Genomic DNA, 22,004 nt, shown 5'->3' with positions numbered 1-22,004 from the left:
GATCTAATAATCCTCTATCTATTAATAGTAACATGGATAAAATTCCATTCCACCCATACTTCTCAATAAAAGATATATTAGGGTTTATAATTATAATTTTAATACTAATACAACTCTCATTAATATTTCCAACAACCCTAGGAGACCCTGAAAACTTTACCCCTGCAAATCCATTAGTAACCCCAGTACACATTCAACCAGAATGATACTTTCTATTTGCATACGCCATTCTACGATCAATTCCAAATAAACTTGGAGGAGTAGTAGCACTAGTATTATCTATTATAATTTTATTTATTATACCAATACATCATAAAAGAAATTTTCGTGGCCTACAATTTTATCCATTAAATCAAGTATTATTTTGATTAATATTTGCAACCTTTATTCTATTAACCTGAATTGGAGCCCGACCCGTAGAGACTCCATATATTACTACTGGGCAATTATTAACAGTTATATATTTTATATATTTCATTATATCCCCAGCAACCCTACTATTATGAGATAAAATTTTAAAAAAATGACTTCTTGACTGAAACTTTAAGTGTATGTCTTGAAAACATAAAATAGAATATAAATATTCTAGAAGTCTTCACATTCTAATTATTATGCAACTAAATATAAATTGATACAATCAATCCCCTAAAACCAACAAAAAAAAAAAAATAATTTAAAGAAACTGGAAGAAAGCTTTTTCAAGCTAAATATATAAGTTTATCATAACGAAATCGCGGTAATGTCCCTCGAATTCAAATATAGATAAATCCTAAAAAAATAACCCTTAAGTAAAAAAAATAAGAAAAGTGGTACCCACCCAACAATAAAATTCTAAATAAAACACTTATAAATAAAATACTAGCATATTCAGATATAAAAATTAAAGCAAATCCGCCAGCGCTATATTCAACATTAAACCCAGAGACAAGCTCAGACTCCCCCTCAGCAAAATCAAAAGGAGTCCGATTAGTTTCAGCTAAACAAGAGCTTAATCAGGCTAACGCCAACGGTAAAGCAATAAAAATAAACCATAAATAATCCTGAAAAACATTAAATAAAAGCAAATTATAACCACCAATTAAAAAAATAAAGGATAATAAAATTAATACTAATCTAACCTCATAAGAAATAGTTTGAGCAACGGCTCGAAGACCCCCAAGTAATGCATAATTAGAGTTAGATGCCCACCCGGCAGATATTACTCTATATACTCCCATTCTCATACAACATAAAAAGAAAAATACCCCCAAATAAAAATTAAATAATAAAGTGTGATATGGAAAGACAACCCAAACAACCAAAGACAAAAATAAACTAAAAACTGGAGACATATAATATGGATAATAGTTTCTTAAAGTAGGCAATGTTTGCTCCTTAGTAAATAATTTAACTGCATCAGCAAAAGGCTGAAAAATACCACAAATTCCAACCCGATTAGGCCCCTTACGAATTTGAATATAACCTAAAACCCTGCGCTCAAATAAAGTAAAAAAAGCAACTCTAATTAAAACACATACAACTAAAATAATAAAAGAAATAACCCCAATAAATAAATCTAATAGCATCTACTATAAAAAGAAATTATCTTCATTATTGAATTCTAAATTCAATGCACTTCTCTGCCATAATAGTAATTATTATTAATCAATATTATATATATAATATAAGTATTTGGTCCTTTCGTACTAAAACACTTTTAATATTAAGAGATAGAAACCAACCTGGCTCACGCCGGTTTGAACTCAGATCATGTAAGAAATTAAAGGTCGAACAGACCATCAAATTTGAAATGCTACCCCCAAATGATATCTTAATCCAACATCGAGGTCGCAACCCCTCCTGTCGATATGATCTCTCAAGAAAGATTACGCTGTTATCCCTAAGGTAACTTATTCTTTAAATCACTAAAAATGGATCCAAATAACAAAAATTATTGAATATTAAATAAAAAAGAGCTAACTATTATCTTCCCATCACCCCAACAAAATATTATTTAATAATATAAACAATTATATTACTAATCAAAACATCATTAAAATAATATAAAGATCTATAGGGTCTTATCGTCCCCTTAAAAAAATAAAGCCTTTTCACTTTAAAGTAAAATTATATACTAATTAACTAAAGACAGTCTATTCCTCGTCCAACCATTCATTCTAGCCCCCAATTAAAAGACTAATGATTATGCTACCTTCGCACGGTCAAAATACCGCGGCCATTAAACAAGTGTCATTGGGCAGGTGATACTTCATATAAAAATCATGAAAAGATGTTTTTGATAAACAGGCGAGAATAAATTTTGCCTAATTCCTTTAATTAATTAAATAAATATACTAATAGAATCATAATTTCAAAATAAAACCAATTAAAATATATAATTAAGTAAGCAAGTAAAACCCAAACTAAATTTTTAATAAAATTTCAAATAAATTATAACAAAATTACAAAAATTAGCAATCTCCAAACCAATAAATATAATAGTTTAATATAAAGTTATAACCAACATATTAACCAGAAGCACATCCCCCTAGTCATAACTAAACATTAATATTTTAATATATATATTAATATAAAAAATATTAAAATGTAAAGCTATATTAAATATAATTCCCTAATAACTAGATATAAGGTAAGTCGAATAACATTTTATTACAAATAACAATTTTAACAGAAAAATATAACACTTTTACCTTAAAATTAGTCTACTAGCTCCTCACCCTTCGAGAAAACAGAATATTCAATTAAAATTTAATCCTCCCTGATACAAAAGGTACGATTATTAATATCTCCTATAATAAAAATCAATATTTCATATATTTAATAAATCCCAACACTGTACTAATAACCTATAACAAACTAATTTATATATACTAAATATATAACCAACCCCAATAAAATTACTTTTCATATATAATCAACTTATAAACTAAATTCAAATAGTAATAAAATTTCTATCAAAATATGTCGAATTGCACGACTAACTACTCAATGTAAATGAATATTCTAACTAACAGAAATATTTTGATATTATTCAAACTAGGCACACCTTCCGGTACGCCTACTATGTTACGACTTATCTCACCTATATAAATGAGAGCGACGGGCGATGTGTGCATGCCCCAGAGCCAATAAACCAAAATGTTATTCTAAAACAAAATTACAATTAAATCCAATTTCAAATATAATTTCAATATACTATCCAAATCAACATAATGTAACCCATCTCCACCCACTAATAAGCTGCACCTTGACCTGAAATATATTTCAACAGAAAAAAAGAATATATATATTTAAATATTCAAATTACGGCGGTATACAAACTGATACTTTACAATAATAGGTCAAATAGAACGCGGAATATCGATTACGGAACAGGTTCCTCTAAATAGAATAAAGCACCGCCAAATTCTTTGAGTTTCAAGATCATAACTAATACTACTCAAACCAAATTTACAATGATAATAATAGGGTATCTAATCCTAGTTTAACATATCACCTTTATAGAATTAATAAAAACAAAGAACAAATTATATTAAAAATTTCACCTAATAAATAAAATATAAACAACCAAAAATCAATTATTACTACAATTAAGCCAATAACTCTCCACTTATGTCCCCACGTCTAACCGCGGCAGCTGGCACGAATTTAGCCGGACAAAATAGATATTAAAATTTAAAATCCTGTAATCTAATTTACATTAAAATTAAACAAAGCCACACACTGCGAACTAAATCTAAATACACCACCTCAACCCATAAAAAATTGGCGGAAATTTTTCCTCTCTTTAATAAATACATATGTAAAATTTAACTAGGGAATTCTAAGCTAGAATAAAACTTTAACTCTAAAATATAAAGAGAGGTTCTTTATTATCATATAATATGTATTATATTAAATTAAATTATAATTAGAAATTATCTCACGAAAATTTCCTCCCTTTTTATTTTTTACTCACTTCCCGTACTATATAGAACACAATTTTTTTTTCCCTCAAAATTGTGTTCTATATAGATATATTAACTTCTTTTTTCTCTAGATTCAATAAGTATTAAAATGACATGTTAATTAAGTCAATTACTTTAAGTTAGACTACAAAAACTTAAAAAAAATTGGATAAAATTAAAAAGGATTCTGAAGTATTTTATATTATTTAATAAATAGGTTCTACTTATTGATCATAACAATAAAAGTCTAATAAATAATATTATTAACCCACTATTATAATTTATGTATAAATAAGATGTCTGAAAAAGGATTACCATGATAGGGTAAAGTATACATGAAATTCAACATGTTCTTATTAATTTATTTGTGACAAAAATGAATTTTTATAATTGAAAGAATTAAACTTTCTCCGACGGTATCAAACCCCACAGTGCATCATACACCAAAATATAATAAAAAGGTAAGCTAATTAAGCTAGAGGGCTCATACCCCACATATGAAGGTTTATAATTAATCCTTCCCTTTTTAATGCTCACAACCCCCAAGAAAATAATATTCCTATTGACCCTCACAATAGGAACCCTCCTTTCTATTTCTTCCACTTCATGATATGCAGCCTGAATAGGCTTAGAAATTAATTTAATATCTTTTATTCCATTAATTTCTACACCAAATAATCAACGAAATACAGAAGCATCACTTAAATACTTCCTAATTCAAGCATTAGCATCATCAATAATTTTGACCGCAGCATTAATTATAATTAATGCTGTAAACTTCCATATACAAATCCAGCTTTTAACTATAGCTTTATTAATAAAAATAGGAGCTGCTCCATTTCACATTTGAATACCAGAAGTTATAGAAGGAATAACATGAATTAACTGCCTAGTAATAACAACTATTCAAAAAATTGCTCCATCAACATTGCTTAGTTATGTAATTGACAATTTAAACATAATTTTAATTTTAACAATTAGAACATCAGCAATTATTGGAGCAATTGGAGGATTAAATCAAACCTCGTTACGAAAGATTATAGCCTTTTCATCAATTAACCACATATCATGGATTATTCTAAGAATAACATCAGAAGATAATACCTGGTTAACATATTTACTGCTATACATCCTTATAACTACCTCTACCATTATGTTATTTTCAATAAATAAAACATACTACGTCCATCAACTATTCATATTAAAACTTCCACCCATTAAAAAAATATCCTTATTTATATCAATATTATCTCTGGGTGGACTACCACCTCTACTAGGGTTTTTACCAAAATGGATAGTTATTATCCAAACAACCAACTTTAAGCAATTAATTATAATTATAATCCTAATTAGTATATCGTTGTTAACCCTATATTATTACTTACGAACCTCACTTACATCAATTTTAATAAATTATAAAACTAATATATGGAATATTATTAATAACAAGCCGTTAAATTTAAAAGAACAAGTATTATCAGTAGTTACAATTTTTCTATCGGTATGTGGACTACCTATGATTCAACCAATTTATATATCTCTATAAAATCTTCATAAGGTCTTAAGTTAATTTTAAACTAATGACCTTCAAAGTCATAAATAAGGGGTACTCTTTTAGGCCTTAATACATATATGTATTACCCTGAAATTGCAGTTCAAAATTATTATTCTTAACTATAAAGCCAAAATTTAATGAGAGAGTTTTAAACTCATAAATAAATTTACAGTTTATCACCTATAGCTTCAGTCATCTCATTCTTGCAACGATGATTATTTTCTACTAACCATAAAGATATTGGTACAATATATTTAATTTTCGGAGTATGATCAGGAATAGTTGGAACATCATTAAGTATTTTAATCCGTATAGAATTAGGCCAACCAGGAAGTTTAATTGGAGATGATCAGATCTACAATGTGATTGTAACTGCACACGCATTTATTATAATTTTCTTCATAGTAATACCTATTATAATTGGAGGGTTTGGAAACTGACTAGTACCTTTAATAATTGGAGCCCCAGACATAGCCTTCCCACGATTAAATAATATAAGATTTTGATTACTACCCCCATCATTAACTCTACTATTATCAGGAAGAATTGTAGAAAGTGGTGCAGGAACTGGTTGAACAGTGTATCCCCCCCTATCTGCAGGAATTGCACATGCTGGGGCCTCTGTAGATTTATCAATTTTTTCATTACATTTAGCAGGAGTATCCTCCATCCTAGGGGCAGTAAATTTTATTACAACAGTAATTAATATACGAACCATAGGAATATCCATAGAACGAGTACCATTATTTGTATGATCAGTAGTAATCACTGCAGTTCTACTATTATTATCATTACCAGTTCTAGCAGGAGCAATTACAATACTATTAACAGATCGAAATTTAAATACCTCATTTTTTGACCCATCTGGTGGTGGAGACCCAATCTTATATCAACATCTATTCTGATTCTTTGGACACCCAGAAGTATATATTCTAATTCTACCTGGATTTGGAATAATTTCACATATTGTAACTCAAGAAAGAGGTAAAAAAGAAACATTTGGAGTTCTTGGAATAATTTATGCAATAATAGCAATTGGATTCCTAGGATTTATTGTATGAGCACATCATATATTTACTGTAGGAATAGATGTTGATACCCGAGCATATTTTACTGCAGCTACAATAATTATCGCTGTACCAACAGGGATTAAAGTATTTAGATGAATTGCAACACTACATGGAACACAAATTAATTATTCTCCATCAATATTATGAGCATTGGGATTTATTTTCTTATTTACAATAGGGGGATTAACAGGAGTAGTGTTAGCAAATTCATCACTAGATATTGTGCTGCATGATACATACTATGTTGTAGCACATTTTCATTATGTATTATCTATAGGAGCAGTATTTGCTATTATAGCAGGACTAGTACATTGATTTCCACTATTTACAGGAGTAATAATAAATCCAGATTGATTAAAAATCCAATTTATCTCAATATTTATTGGAGTCAATTTAACATTCTTCCCACAACATTTTCTAGGATTAAGAGGAATACCACGACGATATTCGGATTATCCAGATGCATATACAATATGAAATATTGTTTCAAGATTAGGGTCAATCCTATCATTTACAGCAGTAATTATTATAATTTTTATTACCTGAGAAGGCATAACAAGTGCCCGACCAACATTATTTAATCTACAACAAGCATCATCAATTGAATGATATCAAATGTCACCTCCTTCTGAACATACATATTCAGAACTTCCAATACTACTTACTAACAACTAATTTTTAAGGTGGCAGAGAAGTGCATTGAATTTAAGCTTCAAATATAAGGATATCCCTTACTTAAAAGTGGCAACCTGAAATCAAGTAGGATTACAAGATAGATCCTCCCCATTAATAGAACAAATAATATTTTTCCATGACCACACAATATTAATTTTAATTATAATTACAGTATTAGTAGGATACTTAATAGCATCATTATTTAATAACAAATTAACAAACCGAATACTCTTAGAAGGACAAACATTAGAAACAATATGAACAATTATACCAGCAATTACCCTAGATTTTATTGCCCTACCCTCTCTACGCCTATTATATCTATTAGATGAAATTAATCAACCTTCATTAACCCTTAAAACTATTGGGCATCAATGATACTGAAGTTATGAGTACTCCGATTTTATAAGGGCAGAATTTGACTCGTATATATCCCCAACAAATGAAATGTCCATAGACTCATTTCGATTATTAGATGTAGATAATCGAACAGTATTACCAATTAACATAGATATCCGAGTATTAACTACATCTGCAGATGTATTACACTCATGAGCCATACCATCCATAGGGATTAAAATAGACGCCACCCCAGGACGACTTAACCAAGCAGGAGTAAATATTAGTCGAATTGGCTTATTTTTCGGACAATGTTCAGAAATTTGTGGTTCTAATCATAGATTCATACCAATTATTGTTGAAACTACAACTCACAAATCTTTTATTAATTGATTAATAAAAATTATACAAGAATCATTAGATGACTGAAAAGTAAGTAATGGTCTCTTAAACCACAAAATAGTAATATAACAACTACTTCTAATGAAAAGAGTTAGTTAATATATAACATAGGAATGTCAACCCTAAATTATCTTTATAGATACTTTTTTATTCCACAAATATACCCATTAAATTGAATTACCCTATTTATAATATTTATGTCAATTTATTTTCTATTTATAATCATCAATTACTATAATTATAATAAATTATTAAATAATAGCAACTTTAAAATAGAAAATAAGCCAAAAATTAAATACTGAAAATGATAACAAGATTATTTTCATCATTCGACCCGACATCATCAATTATAAACATATCATTAAATTGAAGAAGAACATTCCTGGGATTATTAATAGTCCCAGCCCCATTTTGATTAATACAATCACGAACCTCTATATTGTATAACATAATAATAATAAAGTTACATGAAGAATTTAAAACATTTTTAGGAATAATTAATCACCAGGGAAGAACCCTAATATTTATTAGTATATTTTCAATAATTTTATTTAATAATTCAATAGGATTACTACCCTATGTATTTACTAGATCAAGTCACTTAGTATTTACCCTAACCCTGGCCCTACCAATATGATTATCATTTATATTATTTGGGTGAATCAATAATACAAAACATATATTAGCACACCTAGTACCGGAAGGTGTACCAGCACTATTAATACCAATTATAGTAGGTATTGAAATAATTAGAAATTTAATTCGTCCAATAACCCTATCAGTGCGACTAGCAGCAAACATAATAGTTGGACATTTAATAATATCAATAATTGGAAATACAGGAACAATATTAGAAATTATTGGACTTTCAATATTAATTTTAGCACAAATTATATTAATTATTATAGAAACAGCCGTAGCATTTATCCAATCTTATGTATTTGCCTTATTAATTGCTATTTATTCTAGAGAATCAAAATAACCAATGTCAACAAACCAAAACCACCCATATCACCTAGTAGATCAAAGTCCATGGCCGGCAACAGGAGCTATTAGAGCAATAATATTAACAACAGGGATAATTAGATGATTTCACCAACAAAATATAATTTTATTATCAATAGGGATAATAACTATACTTCTTACAATAATTCAATGATGACGAGACATTTCACGAGAAGGAACATATCAAGGATTACATACAAATCAAGTTATAATAGGACTACGATGAGGTATAATTCTATTTATTATTTCAGAGGTACTATTTTTCGTATCCTTCTTTTGAGCATTTTTCCATAGTAGATTATCCCCAACAATTGAGCTAGGAATATTATGACCACCAAAGGGAATTATTCCATTTAACCCAATACAAGTACCTTTATTAAATACAGCAATTTTACTAGCCTCAGGAGTAACAGTAACATGAGCCCATCATGGATTATTAGAAAAAAACCACTCACATACAACGCAAGCCCTTATATTAACATTAATATTAGGAATATATTTTACTATTCTTCAGGCATATGAATATTATGAATCCCCCTTTACTATCGCTGATGCAGTATATGGGTCCACATTCTTTATAGCAACAGGATTTCATGGACTACATGTTATTATTGGATCAACATTCCTAGGGGTATGTTTAGCTCGACATATCCTATGCCACTTTTCACCAACACATCACTTCGGATTTGAGGCAGCAGCCTGATATTGACATTTCGTGGATGTAGTATGATTATTCCTTTATATTTCAATTTACTGATGAGGTAGATAATTTGCTTAGTATATTTAAAGTACGCTTAACTTCCAATTAAAAAGATTATAATAAAATAAAGTAAATAATTAATATAATCATAAGTATCTCATTATTAATTATAATAATTACCTCAATTGTAATAGTGTTATCCACGTTATTATCAAAAAAAATAATTACAGACCGAGAAAAAAGATCACCGTTTGAGTGTGGATTTGATCCAAAATCCTCAGCACGAATTCCATTCTCTATAAAATTCTTTCTAATTGCAGTAATTTTTCTAATTTTTGATGTAGAAATTGTACTACTATTACCAATAACAGTCGTTATTACTAATTCAAAACTAATATATTGAATATGTGTTAGACTCCTATTCCTATTAATTTTACTTTTAGGTTTATATCATGAATGAACCCAAGGATCACTAGAATGAGCATGCTAGAGTAATAGTTAATAATAATATTTGAGTTGCATTCAAAAGGTATTGAATAATTCAATTTACTTTATTGAGCAAGAAGCAAAAGCAATCAGCTTCGACCTGAATAAATTGGTATATATTACCCTTGCTTATTTGACTGAAGCCAAAGGAAGGCGGCATATTAATGTTAATAATAAAATTAGGGTTATCTCCTCAGTTAAGGGGTATATTATTAAGTGGGGGCTGCTAACTTCCATCTTTAGTGGTGAAATTCCATTAATACTCTCCACTATTTCTTTAGTATAAAATTACATTATCTTTTCATGATAAAGCTGAACTTGAAATAAGTTCAAGAAGTGCCTACAGAATTATTTTATTCTTCCTAATAACTTCAATATTATGCTTTATTATAAGCTATATAAACACACATAAATTATTAATAAAATTACTATTAAAAATGTAAACATAAAATAAATATTAAAATAATTAGAATGTATTAATTGGGTATTTAAAGAACCACTCCTTATATATTTATAGACTCCCTGTCCCCCCATAAGTTCACTTCACCCATAATCAACAGCCTTAATATATAGGCCCCCAGTAATAAATGAACTACCAATTAATCCACCAGAGGATAAATAAGGCAAAAATCATATCCCCCCCAATAAATAATATATTATTTTATTATTAAAAAATGGATAGATTTCGAATAAAAAAGATGTAATATTATACCCAATTCACCCCCCCAATAAAATACATATAATTGCCCCTATTTTCAAACTAAATGGAATAATAATAACAAAAACAGAAGGAAATATTAATCATATTAATCCAGAACCCCCTACAATAGATAAAAATAATAGACCTAATATACCTTTAAATATACCTCATCCCCCATCATCTGAAAAGAATTGAAATGATATACCTCTATAAGATTTACCAACTAAATAATAATTTAATCGAAAACTATAAGCTATTGTTATACCCGTAGAAACTCATAATAAAACAAATATTACTAAATTAAAAGAAGATATACTTAATATTTCCAAAATTAAATCCTTAGAATAAAACCCAGCCAAAAATGGTATCCCACATAGGGCAAGACTAGAAATTATTATACAAGAAATAGTTATTGGTATTTTATTAATTAAACCCCCCATACAACGAATATCCTGAACATCCCCTATTACATGAATAACTACACCAGCACATAAAAACAATAAAGACTTAAATATAGCATGCGTCAATAAATGAAAAAATGATAACTCCTTTAACCCCACAGATAATGTTAACATTATTAGCCCAAGTTGTCTTAACGTAGATAAAGCAATAATTTTCCTCAAATCATATTCAAAATTAGCACCAACCCCAGCTATAAATATAGTTAGTCCTGATAGTAATAAAAGTATCTTACCAAAAACGGTATATATCAGTATATCTCCAAAACGAATTAATAAATAAACCCCAGCAGTAACCAAGGTAGAAGAATGAACTAATGCAGAAACTGGGGTTGGTGCAGCTATAGCTGCCGGCAACCATGCAGAAAATGGAATTTGTGCACTCTTTGTTATCCCAGCAATAATAATAAATCTAGTAATTAATATTATATCAAAGTCAGAAACTAATCATAAATAATAAATATAATTTCAGCTACCATAATTTAATATTCAAGCAATAGATAATAAAATAAACACATCACCAATTCGGTTAGACAAAGCAGTTAATATTCCAGCAGAATAAGAACGAACATTCTGATAATAGATTACTAGACAGTAAGAAACTAGTCCTAGGCCGTCTCATCCTAAAATAATTCTAATAATATTAGGAGAAATAATTAAAAATATTATAGATCCAACAAATAATAAAACTAAGATAATAAATCGATTTATATTATAATCCCCCTCTATATAAGAACCTCTATAATTAATAACCATAGAAGAGATATATATAACTAATCCTATAAAAACTAAAGATATTCAATCAAATAACATTGTTATAATAATGCTAGAACTATTCAAATTAATAATATTTCACTCAATAAAAACTGTAATATCCCTAATTAAAAATATTATCCCCAATAATAATAAAATTATTCTACTAATTAATAAAATAATTGATGCTACACTTGTAATAAAAAAATTAAAAACCATTGATCTAAGAACCTTTAGTTACCACTAAGTCCACAACTTACTATTCTACTTAAACTACTTAAATAATTTAAATTCAATGAAATATTGGAGAACAAAAAACAATTAAAAAATTTAATGGAAATAAATGACAAAATAATAATAAATATTCACGAATGTTACTTCTTCAGCAAGAAAATACACCAGAATAATATATTCCATGTTGAGTGTAAGAATATAAATATAAAGTATAACCAGCACTTAAAAAGGAGAGTAATGCAACACCTACAAAACTAAAGTAGGATCACCCAATAATTCTATTTAATAGACTAATCTCACCCAACAGATTAATAGAAGGAGGAGCAGCTATATTAGTAATTCTCAATATAAATCATCATAAAGATAATCTGGGGATATAATTAATTATCCCCCTATTAATTAATATACTACGACTACCTAATCGTTCATAAGTAATATTTACTAGACAAAATATCCCAGAAGAACAAAGACCATGTGCTACTATTAAAGTAAGACTACCATTTATTCCTCATGCCCCTATGGTTATAATCCCTATCAAAACAAGACCTATATGTGCTACAGATGAATATGCAACCAAGGCCTTTAAATCAATTTGACGTATACAAACAAGACTAATTATTCAAATTCCAACAATTCTAATACCAAATCAAAAAATATTATATTTAACAGCTAATATCTCAATACAAGAAATAATTCGCAAAATCCCATACCCTCCAAGCTTTAACAAAATTCCAGCCAAAATCATAGACCCTCTAACTGGGGCCTCAACATGAGCCCTAGGTAACCACAGATGAACCAAAAATATAGGTATTTTTACTAAAAAAGCAAACACCATTCTAACATACCAAATAAAATAATTTATATTAATATTAATATATCTAAATATATATATATACAAGCCCCCCACCCTATAGTTTAACATAAAAATACCAACCAAAAGAGGTAAAGAAGCAAGTAATGTATAAAAAAGTAAATATACCCCCGCTTGTACTCGCTCTGGCTGATATCCTCATCCTAGAATTAAAAATAAAGTAGGTACTAATGATCCCTCAAAAAACAAATAAAATAAAAAAAAATTTATTCTTATAAAAGTTAATATTAACAATAATAATAAAATAATTAACAAAAATATAAATCTACAAGGGTAAAAATAAATAGATATAATACTATTTCTAGCTACTATTATTAAAAAAATAATTCAAATGCTAAGCAAAATTAAAGAATAAGACATCACATCTAATCCAATAAAATAACCAACCCCTCATACTCCAATACCAAATCATACTATTAACAAAAACAAAAAACAACCAAAAATAATAGAAATTTGAACCACCATTCATAAAGAACTATTAAATCTCAAAAGGATTAAAAATATAAAATAAAAAATATATTTTAACATTTCAATAATACAAAAGAATTAAAATAATCATTACCATGAGTGCGTGTAACTGACACTATAACAGATAGGCCAAGAGCCCCTTCACACACACAAAACGAAATAAATAATAAACAAAAATAAGCTTCTTCCTGATTATTAATAAAATAATAAGTTATATACAAATATAAGGATAACACAATAAATTCAAGTCTTAATAGAGTTACTAGTAAGTGCCTACGTTGAGAAATAAAGCATAAAAATCTAGTAAATAAAATAAATAATATAAATAATACTCTTAACATAAGTTTTTATAGTTTAATAAAAACAATGGTCTTGTAAATCATTAATGAATTAATAATTCTAAAAACATCAAGGAAGACATAATTATATCATCACTAGCTCCCAAAGCCAATATTTTTATTAAACTACTCCTTGACATTAAAATACAGTTAATATTAATTACTGTTATATTATTATTAGCACTAATAATATTATATATAAAACATCCGCTATCTATAGGGATTACACTAATTATACAAACTATTACTGCATGCCTAACAATATCCACATTTTTAAAATCCACGTGACTTTCCTATGTACTATTTTTAGTATTTTTAGGAGGAATATTAGTTCTATTTATTTATACAACAAGACTCACACCAAATGAAATATTCAAAATAAGAACAAAAATAATAATTATGGGTGTAACTTTAATATTACTATATTTATTTATATTAATAATAATAGACCCATTATTAACCCCATCAATAGTACAAAATATAGATACTTATACAACCTGAAGAAGTACACCACCCCTACCAGGAATAAAATTATACAACGAATCCATTATAATAATAACCACTATAACAGTAGTATATTTATTTATTACATTAGTTGCAATTGTAAAAATTACTAGACTTTCACATGGACCTCTAAAAATAATTAAATAATTACAAATGACAAAACCAGCACGGATTTATCACCCCCTACTTAAATTAGCAAATAGTGCATTAGTAGACTTACCAGCCCCACTAAATATTTCCTATTGATGAAATTTTGGCTCACTTATAGGAATATGTCTTTCAATCCAAATCTTAACAGGTCTTTTTTTAGCAATACATTATATTTCAAGAACAGATTTAGCCTTTTCCAGAGTAATACACATCTGCCGAGATGTAAATTACGGATGAATACTACGAACTATTCATGCTAATGGTGCCTCCATATTTTTTATTTGCATATATATACATGTTGGACGAGGAATATATTATGGATCCTACTTATATTTTCACACATGATCTATTGGAGTTATGATTATATTAGCAACAATAGCAACAGCATTTGTTGGATATGTGTTACCGTGAGGGCAAATATCATTTTGAGGTGCCACAGTAATTACTAATTTACTCTCGGCAATTCCATATTTAGGAACTATGCTAGTTCAATGAATTTGGGGAGGGTTTGCAGTAGATAGTGCTACACTAACTCGATTCTTCGCCTTTCATTTTTTATTACCATTTATTTTAATAGCAATATCCATAATTCATCTACTTTTCTTGCATCAAACCGGATCTAATAATCCTCTATCTATTAATAGTAACATGGATAAAATTCCATTCCACCCATACTTCTCAATAAAAGATATATTAGGGTTTATAATTATAATTTTAATACTAATACAACTCTCATTAATATTTCCAACAACCCTAGGAGACCCTGAAAACTTTACCCCTGCAAATCCATTAGTAACCCCAGTACACATTCAACCAGAATGATACTTTCTATTTGCATACGCCATTCTACGATCAATTCCAAATAAACTTGGAGGAGTAGTAGCACTAGTATTATCTATTATAATTTTATTTATTATACCAATACATCACAAAAGAAATTTTCGTGGCCTACAATTTTATCCATTAAATCAAGTATTATTTTGATTAATATTTGCAACCTTTATTCTATTAACCTGAATTGGAGCCCGACCCGTAGAGACTCCATATATTACTACTGGGCAATTATTAACAGTTATATATTTTATATATTTCATTATATCCCCAGCAACCCTACTATTATGAGATAAAATTTTAAAAAAATGACTTCTTGACTGAAACTTTAAGTGTATGTCTTGAAAACATAAAATAGAATATAAATATTCTAGAAGTCTTCACATTCTAATTATTATGCAACTAAATATAAATTGATACAATCAATCCCCTAAAACCAACAAAAAAAAAAAAATAATTTAAAGAAACTGGAAGAAAGCTTTTTCAAGCTAAATATATAAGTTTATCATAACGAAATCGCGGTAATGTCCCTCGAATTCAAATATAGATAAATCCTAAAAAAATAACCCTTAAGTAAAAAAAATAAGAAAAGTGGTACCCACCCAACAATAAAATTCTAAATAAAACACTTATAAATAAAATACTAGCATATTCAGATATAAAAATTAAAGCAAATCCGCCAGCGCTATATTCAACATTAAACCCAGAGACAAGCTCAGACTCCCCCTCAGCAAAATCAAAAGGAGTCCGATTAGTTTCAGCTAAACAAGAGCTTAATCAGGCTAACGCCAACGGTAAAGCAATAAAAATAAACCATAAATAATCCTGAAAAACATTAAATATAAGCAAATTATAACCACCAATTAAAAAAATAAAGGATAATAAAATTAATACTAATCTAACCTCATAAGAAATAGTTTGAGCAACGGCTCGAAGACCCCCAAGTAATGCATAATTAGAGTTAGATGCCCACCCGGCAGATATTACTCTATATACTCCCATTCTCATACAACATAAAAAGAAAAATACCCCCAAATAAAAATTAAATAATAAAGTGTGATATGGAAAGACAACCCAAACAACCAAAGACAAAAATAAACTAAAAACTGGAGACATATAATATGGATAATAGTTTCTTAAAGTAGGCAATGTTTGCTCCTTAGTAAATAATTTAACTGCATCAGCAAAAGGCTGAAAAATACCACAAATTCCAACCCGATTAGGCCCCTTACGAATTTGAATATAACCTAAAACCCTGCGCTCAAATAAAGTAAAAAAAGCAACTCTAATTAAAACACATACAACTAAAATAATAAAAGAAATAACCCCAATAAATAAATCTAATAGCATCTACTATAAAAAGAAATTATCTTCATTATTGAATTCTAAATTCAATGCACTTCTCTGCCATAATAGTAATTATTATTAATCAATATTATATATATAATATAAGTATTTGGTCCTTTCGTACTAAAACACTTTTAATATTAAGAGATAGAAACCAACCTGGCTCACGCCGGTTTGAACTCAGATCATGTAAGAAATTAAAGGTCGAACAGACCATCAAATTTGAAATGCTACCCCCAAATGATATCTTAATCCAACATCGAGGTCGCAACCCCTCCTGTCGATATGATCTCTCAAGAAAGATTACGCTGTTATCCCTAAGGTAACTTATTCTTTAAATCACTAAAAATGGATCCAAATAACAAAAATTATTGAATATTAAATAAAAAAGAGCTAACTATTATCTTCCCATCACCCCAACAAAATATTATTTAATAATATAAACAATTATATTACTAATCAAAACATCATTAAAATAATATAAAGATCTATAGGGTCTTATCGTCCCCTTAAAAAAATAAAGCCTTTTCACTTTAAAGTAAAATTATATACTAATTAACTAAAGACAGTCTATTCCTCGTCCAACCATTCATTCTAGCCCCCAATTAAAAGACTAATGATTATGCTACCTTCGCACGGTCAAAATACCGCGGCCATTAAACAAGTATCATTGGGCAGGTGATACTTCATATAAAAATCATGAAAAGATGTGTTTGATAAACAGGCGAGAATAAATTTTGCCTAATTCCTTTAATTAATTAAATAAATATACTAATAGAATCATAATTTCAAAATAAAACCAATTAAAATATATAATTAAGTAAGCAAGTAAAACCCAAACTAAATTTTTAATAAAATTTCAAATAAATTATAACAAAATTACAAAAATTAGCAATCTCCAAACCAATAAATATAATAGTTTAATATAAAGTTATAACCAACATATTAACCAGAAGCACATCCCCCTAGTCATAACTAAACATTAATATTTTAATATATATATTAATATAAAAAAATATTAAAATGTAAAGCTATATTAAATATAATTCCCTAATAACTAGATATAAGGTAAGTCGAATAACATTTTATTACAAATAACAATTTTAACAGAAAAATATAACACTTTTACCTTAAAATTAGTCTACTAGCTCCTCACCCTTCGAGAAAACAGAATATTCAATTAAAATTTAATCCTCCCTGATACAAAAGGTACGATTATTAATATCTCCTATAATAAAAATCAATATTTCATATATTTAATAAATCCCAACACTGTACTAATAACCTATAACAAACTAATTTATATATACTAAATATATAACCAACCCCAATAAAATTACTTTTCATATATAATCAACTTATAAACTAAATTCAAATAGTAATAAAATTTCTATCAAAATATGTCGAATTGCACGACTAACTACTCAATGTAAATGAATATTCTAACTAACAGAAATATTTTGATATTATTCAAACTAGGCACACCTTCCGGTACGCCTACTATGTTACGACTTATCTCACCTATATAAATGAGAGCGACGGGCGATGTGTGCATGCCCCAGAGCCAATAAACCAAAATGTTATTCTAAAACAAAATTACAATTAAATCCAATTTCAAATATAATTTATAATATAAAACAATTAATTGTGTCCTGTCCAAGCATCTCTGGAGCAAAGCCGCACGTAGCAGAAAAGAAGGGGAGATGGGAAAATGGGGGCAGGGAGGGATCGACTGGACAGAGCGAAACAATGCACGCTGCTGGGAAGACTGGTAACTGCAGTGGCTTTCCTCCCTCCACGCAATCCCGTTCCTCTCACGTGTTCATCGCTGCTCAGATACGTGTTTTCGTTCACCTGCTCCAGATATAAGTGGGACAGAGTGTAGTTCGCATACATGTAGCAAGTAAAGAAACTTATCTCAGAATGAAAATTCCACAGAGTTTTAAAACGTTTACTTCAGCAATGAATGACTGAACACGGTGTCACGGTATCTAGTGACATGTGAAACGCAGTTCGATATAAATTATTTTTGTTTATTAATTTATTTTATGCACAAACATGAAAGTGTGAGGTTTGATTTTATTTTGTGGATAAATTTGTATCCGAGGCAGACGTCGGGAGTTGGGAGACGGGTTTTTCCTGAGTGACAGCCGCCGCGTAGAAAATGACATATTTGCACCAACGCGGAGAAAAGAAAGGATTATTTTCGTCGCTACCGGGCTTGATGTAACAGCGGGTGAGCAAACCCATTCTTCACGGATGACCAGAAAAATCAGCTGGAGCCCAACCCTGCAAGGATCGATAACCGCGTTGATGACCCTCGGTGACCGCGTTTCAAGACAATGGACACAGGTCATTCGCATCCCCTGGGAAACCGAAGCGAAGCCACCTTTAGCTTCCTTCCCAACGGACAAATTCGAAAGTGACATATAAACAAGAGTACCACGATTCCTGACACAGTTTTGACCCGGATTTTATAGAGAGAGCATCTCCGCGCTACACCCTCGCGTGATTATTGTTTGTGTCCGTGGACTTCGTTTTCTTACGTACCGTGAGCGAATTGCAGATAGAGAGTTATCAGTGTGCGCCTTATTTTGGTGAAGATTACGCGGTGATTTGTTTTTGGCCAAGCGTGGACTACATAATAATGGAGGGCTAAAGAAAATAGAGAAGGGGGCCGTCGCCTCCCCGGCACCCGCAATAACGCAGAAGCCAGCCAGACGACTCCGAAACCAACCACTGCTTAAAGCCCGAAGGACGTTTCCAGATCGACGTTCCAACTGAAGCTCGTTACCAGAGAGAGAGAGAGGGAAGAACGACTCCAGATCGACGCCCAATCGAAGCCCGCTACCAGAGAGAGATGATTGCAGATCGACGTCCAATTGATGGCCGCCGCTAGAGAGATTCCGAACCGGCGCGTGACCACGTACTCCCGAGGCTAATGACAAGAGGAACGCCCGAAGTACTGAGAAGGTGCAGGTACACCATATCGTCGCAATTATTCTTCGTCGCGATCGACCTCGGAGAACAATTTCGCCACAAAGGAACCGTGTGCAAGTCCCGCGTCCAGGAGAGATGAATGACCACGCAATGTAGCAGAGTCCGGTAGAGTATACTTCAGAGGGTCTATGTCCATGTAAACGTGCATCGTTAGTATCAAAACCGTACTGTTAACGCCGAAGTCTTACTTATTTGCAAAGTGACTCAGGAAACCCCGAACCTAACCCCCGTGTCTGATAATTTTTTGATATTGTTATAAAAAGGGTCATTTCATGTTCCGATGTTCTAATTTAATTGTCTGCATTCAGGGTTAGAAGCTCCATTTCATTTCTTTAATATTTAGTGTAAATTGTCAAAGTGTGCTCCATTTTTTTGTGTAACCGACCGCCCCATCGCACCATTTAATTTGTCAATACTTGACTGATGAGTCCTTTTTAATTGTGGAAAGCGTAGTTTTTATTGCAAGGTCGTGCGCATGAAGTAGTATTATTTGTTGCATAGTGGTTTTTGATGTAATTTTTGCTCGCGCCGACGATTGATTTGTGTATTCCGGCATCTGGAGCCAATTAAGTTTTTGCATCACTATGTAATTGTGTGGTTGTTCTCATTGGACGAGAGAGGCTTATGTGTATTATCCCCGTCCGAGAAACTTGTATAATGTCGTGCTTACGACTGGGTGCATACGTTCATTCGAACGAAAGATTTAACCACGCCGACCCAATTGTCATAGTTAACCGCTTTCCGAGGGCTGGCACTTAAGTTAATTTAAAATAGCACAGGAGCTGGCAGACAAATGCCCTATATTCACTTAAAGGTTTAAAAACTAAAAAGGAATGATATATTAACGAGATCCATGATTTGTATCTATACTTCACCTGTAAAAATACCTCAAATGTGTGAAAGACAGTGAATGAGTGAGAGTTTGAGGAGGCTTTGTAAACAGTTGTTGATTGCAATATTTTTTTTGTTGTTACAATATATATTCACTTTTTACCGTTCGTCAGTGTTGTTATTTGACGTTTTTCAGGTACCGGATATTGTGCTATTAGTGTGTTATGATTGTTCGAATCTACATATCAAAGGTAAACAAACAGTGTAACATTTCTAGGTATTTATCTCCGCCTTGCAATAGTATGACAATAAACGATCGTCTCAGTACCGAACTTGAAAACTTGGACCGTGAGAGCCACGACCGGTTTCCCGTACACATAACGACGTTTGGCCCCGTGCCGGGGTATGATTGACACGTCATTTCGGGGACCGGAAGTGCACTCATTACAACGGATCACATATAAAATTCCCTTGAAAAAATATAGTACTATAAAATTAATTTGAAGACTTGAAAGTATCCATTTACTAGATTCCAAGTTGTAAGGAACAATTTCCTAAATGTTCATGTAACCGTTATGAAATTACAAATATATTAATCACAAGCTTAGATATACTAATACGCATTAAGAAATTCAGAGTTAAATGCATGTGTATAAAGTAATTCTAGAAGTACAGAGCTATATCAGAGTATTGAAGTTTTCTTTTGCAGGATAACGTTTACAATATTGAGGCGAGAGAATGATTAGAATTGTTGTTCCAAGAGAAACGAAGGGCGTAGTGTATTGGTAGGAGTTCTTGAAAGCATTGATTGCGGTCCCAGGTTCGATCCTCCATACTAGAAAACATATTTCCCCTTCTATTAAACAAGAGAATGGTAACATTATTTGTAATAGCAGTGTAAAGTGGTTACATTGTTCTGCATCTGGAATGTATATATAAAAGAAAACAAATAAATGAAATGACACACGTTCAAAGGGATATTTTCATGTATGAGATCATGAATTATGATACTCTAACGATAATTCTGTACTCGTTTAAAGACATTGACAAATATTAATGAAATAACTCTTTACATTTGTGTCAATTCAGGATATACTAATTTTACCCCTTTTCCCACTCGAGATGAATGCAAGGATACCTCCGCAAATATCGAATGAAAAGTTTTCAACATGTGCAATTCTCCGTTAATGTTTTCGCCGATTCGTTTTCGTTCTTACAAACAAGTATTCTTTGCACATTACATGTAGGAGGAGAGTTGCATCTACATTTCACGTTGGTCAGCTCCTTCTACCTGCTTTCAGAAGCGACAGCTTGTAGGGTAATGGTTACCGTTAAGGATT

General features: G+C 30.3%; 3 pseudogenes; all 3 read right to left on the bottom strand.

Annotated features, from left to right (window-relative positions):
- Positions 1–617: 617 nt before the first annotated feature.
- On the bottom strand, positions 618–1,565 carry LOC145982722 (NADH-ubiquinone oxidoreductase chain 1 pseudogene; annotated as a pseudogene).
- Positions 1,566–10,809: 9,244 nt separating this feature from the next.
- LOC145982724 (NADH-ubiquinone oxidoreductase chain 5 pseudogene) lies at positions 10,810–13,607 on the bottom strand (annotated as a pseudogene).
- A 2,281-nt stretch (positions 13,608–15,888) lies between these two features.
- LOC145982723 (NADH-ubiquinone oxidoreductase chain 1 pseudogene) lies at positions 15,889–16,836 on the bottom strand (annotated as a pseudogene).
- Between the last annotated feature and the right edge of the window lie 5,168 nt (positions 16,837–22,004).

This window comes from Lepisma saccharinum, unplaced genomic scaffold (assembly GCF_977018435.1).
Source record: "Lepisma saccharinum unplaced genomic scaffold, izLepSacc3.1 HAP1_SCAFFOLD_364, whole genome shotgun sequence".
NCBI lineage: Eukaryota > Metazoa > Arthropoda > Insecta > Zygentoma > Lepismatidae > Lepisma > Lepisma saccharinum.
Note: the sequence above shows the minus strand (reverse complement) of the source record. Positions and strands in the feature narration are given on the sequence as shown.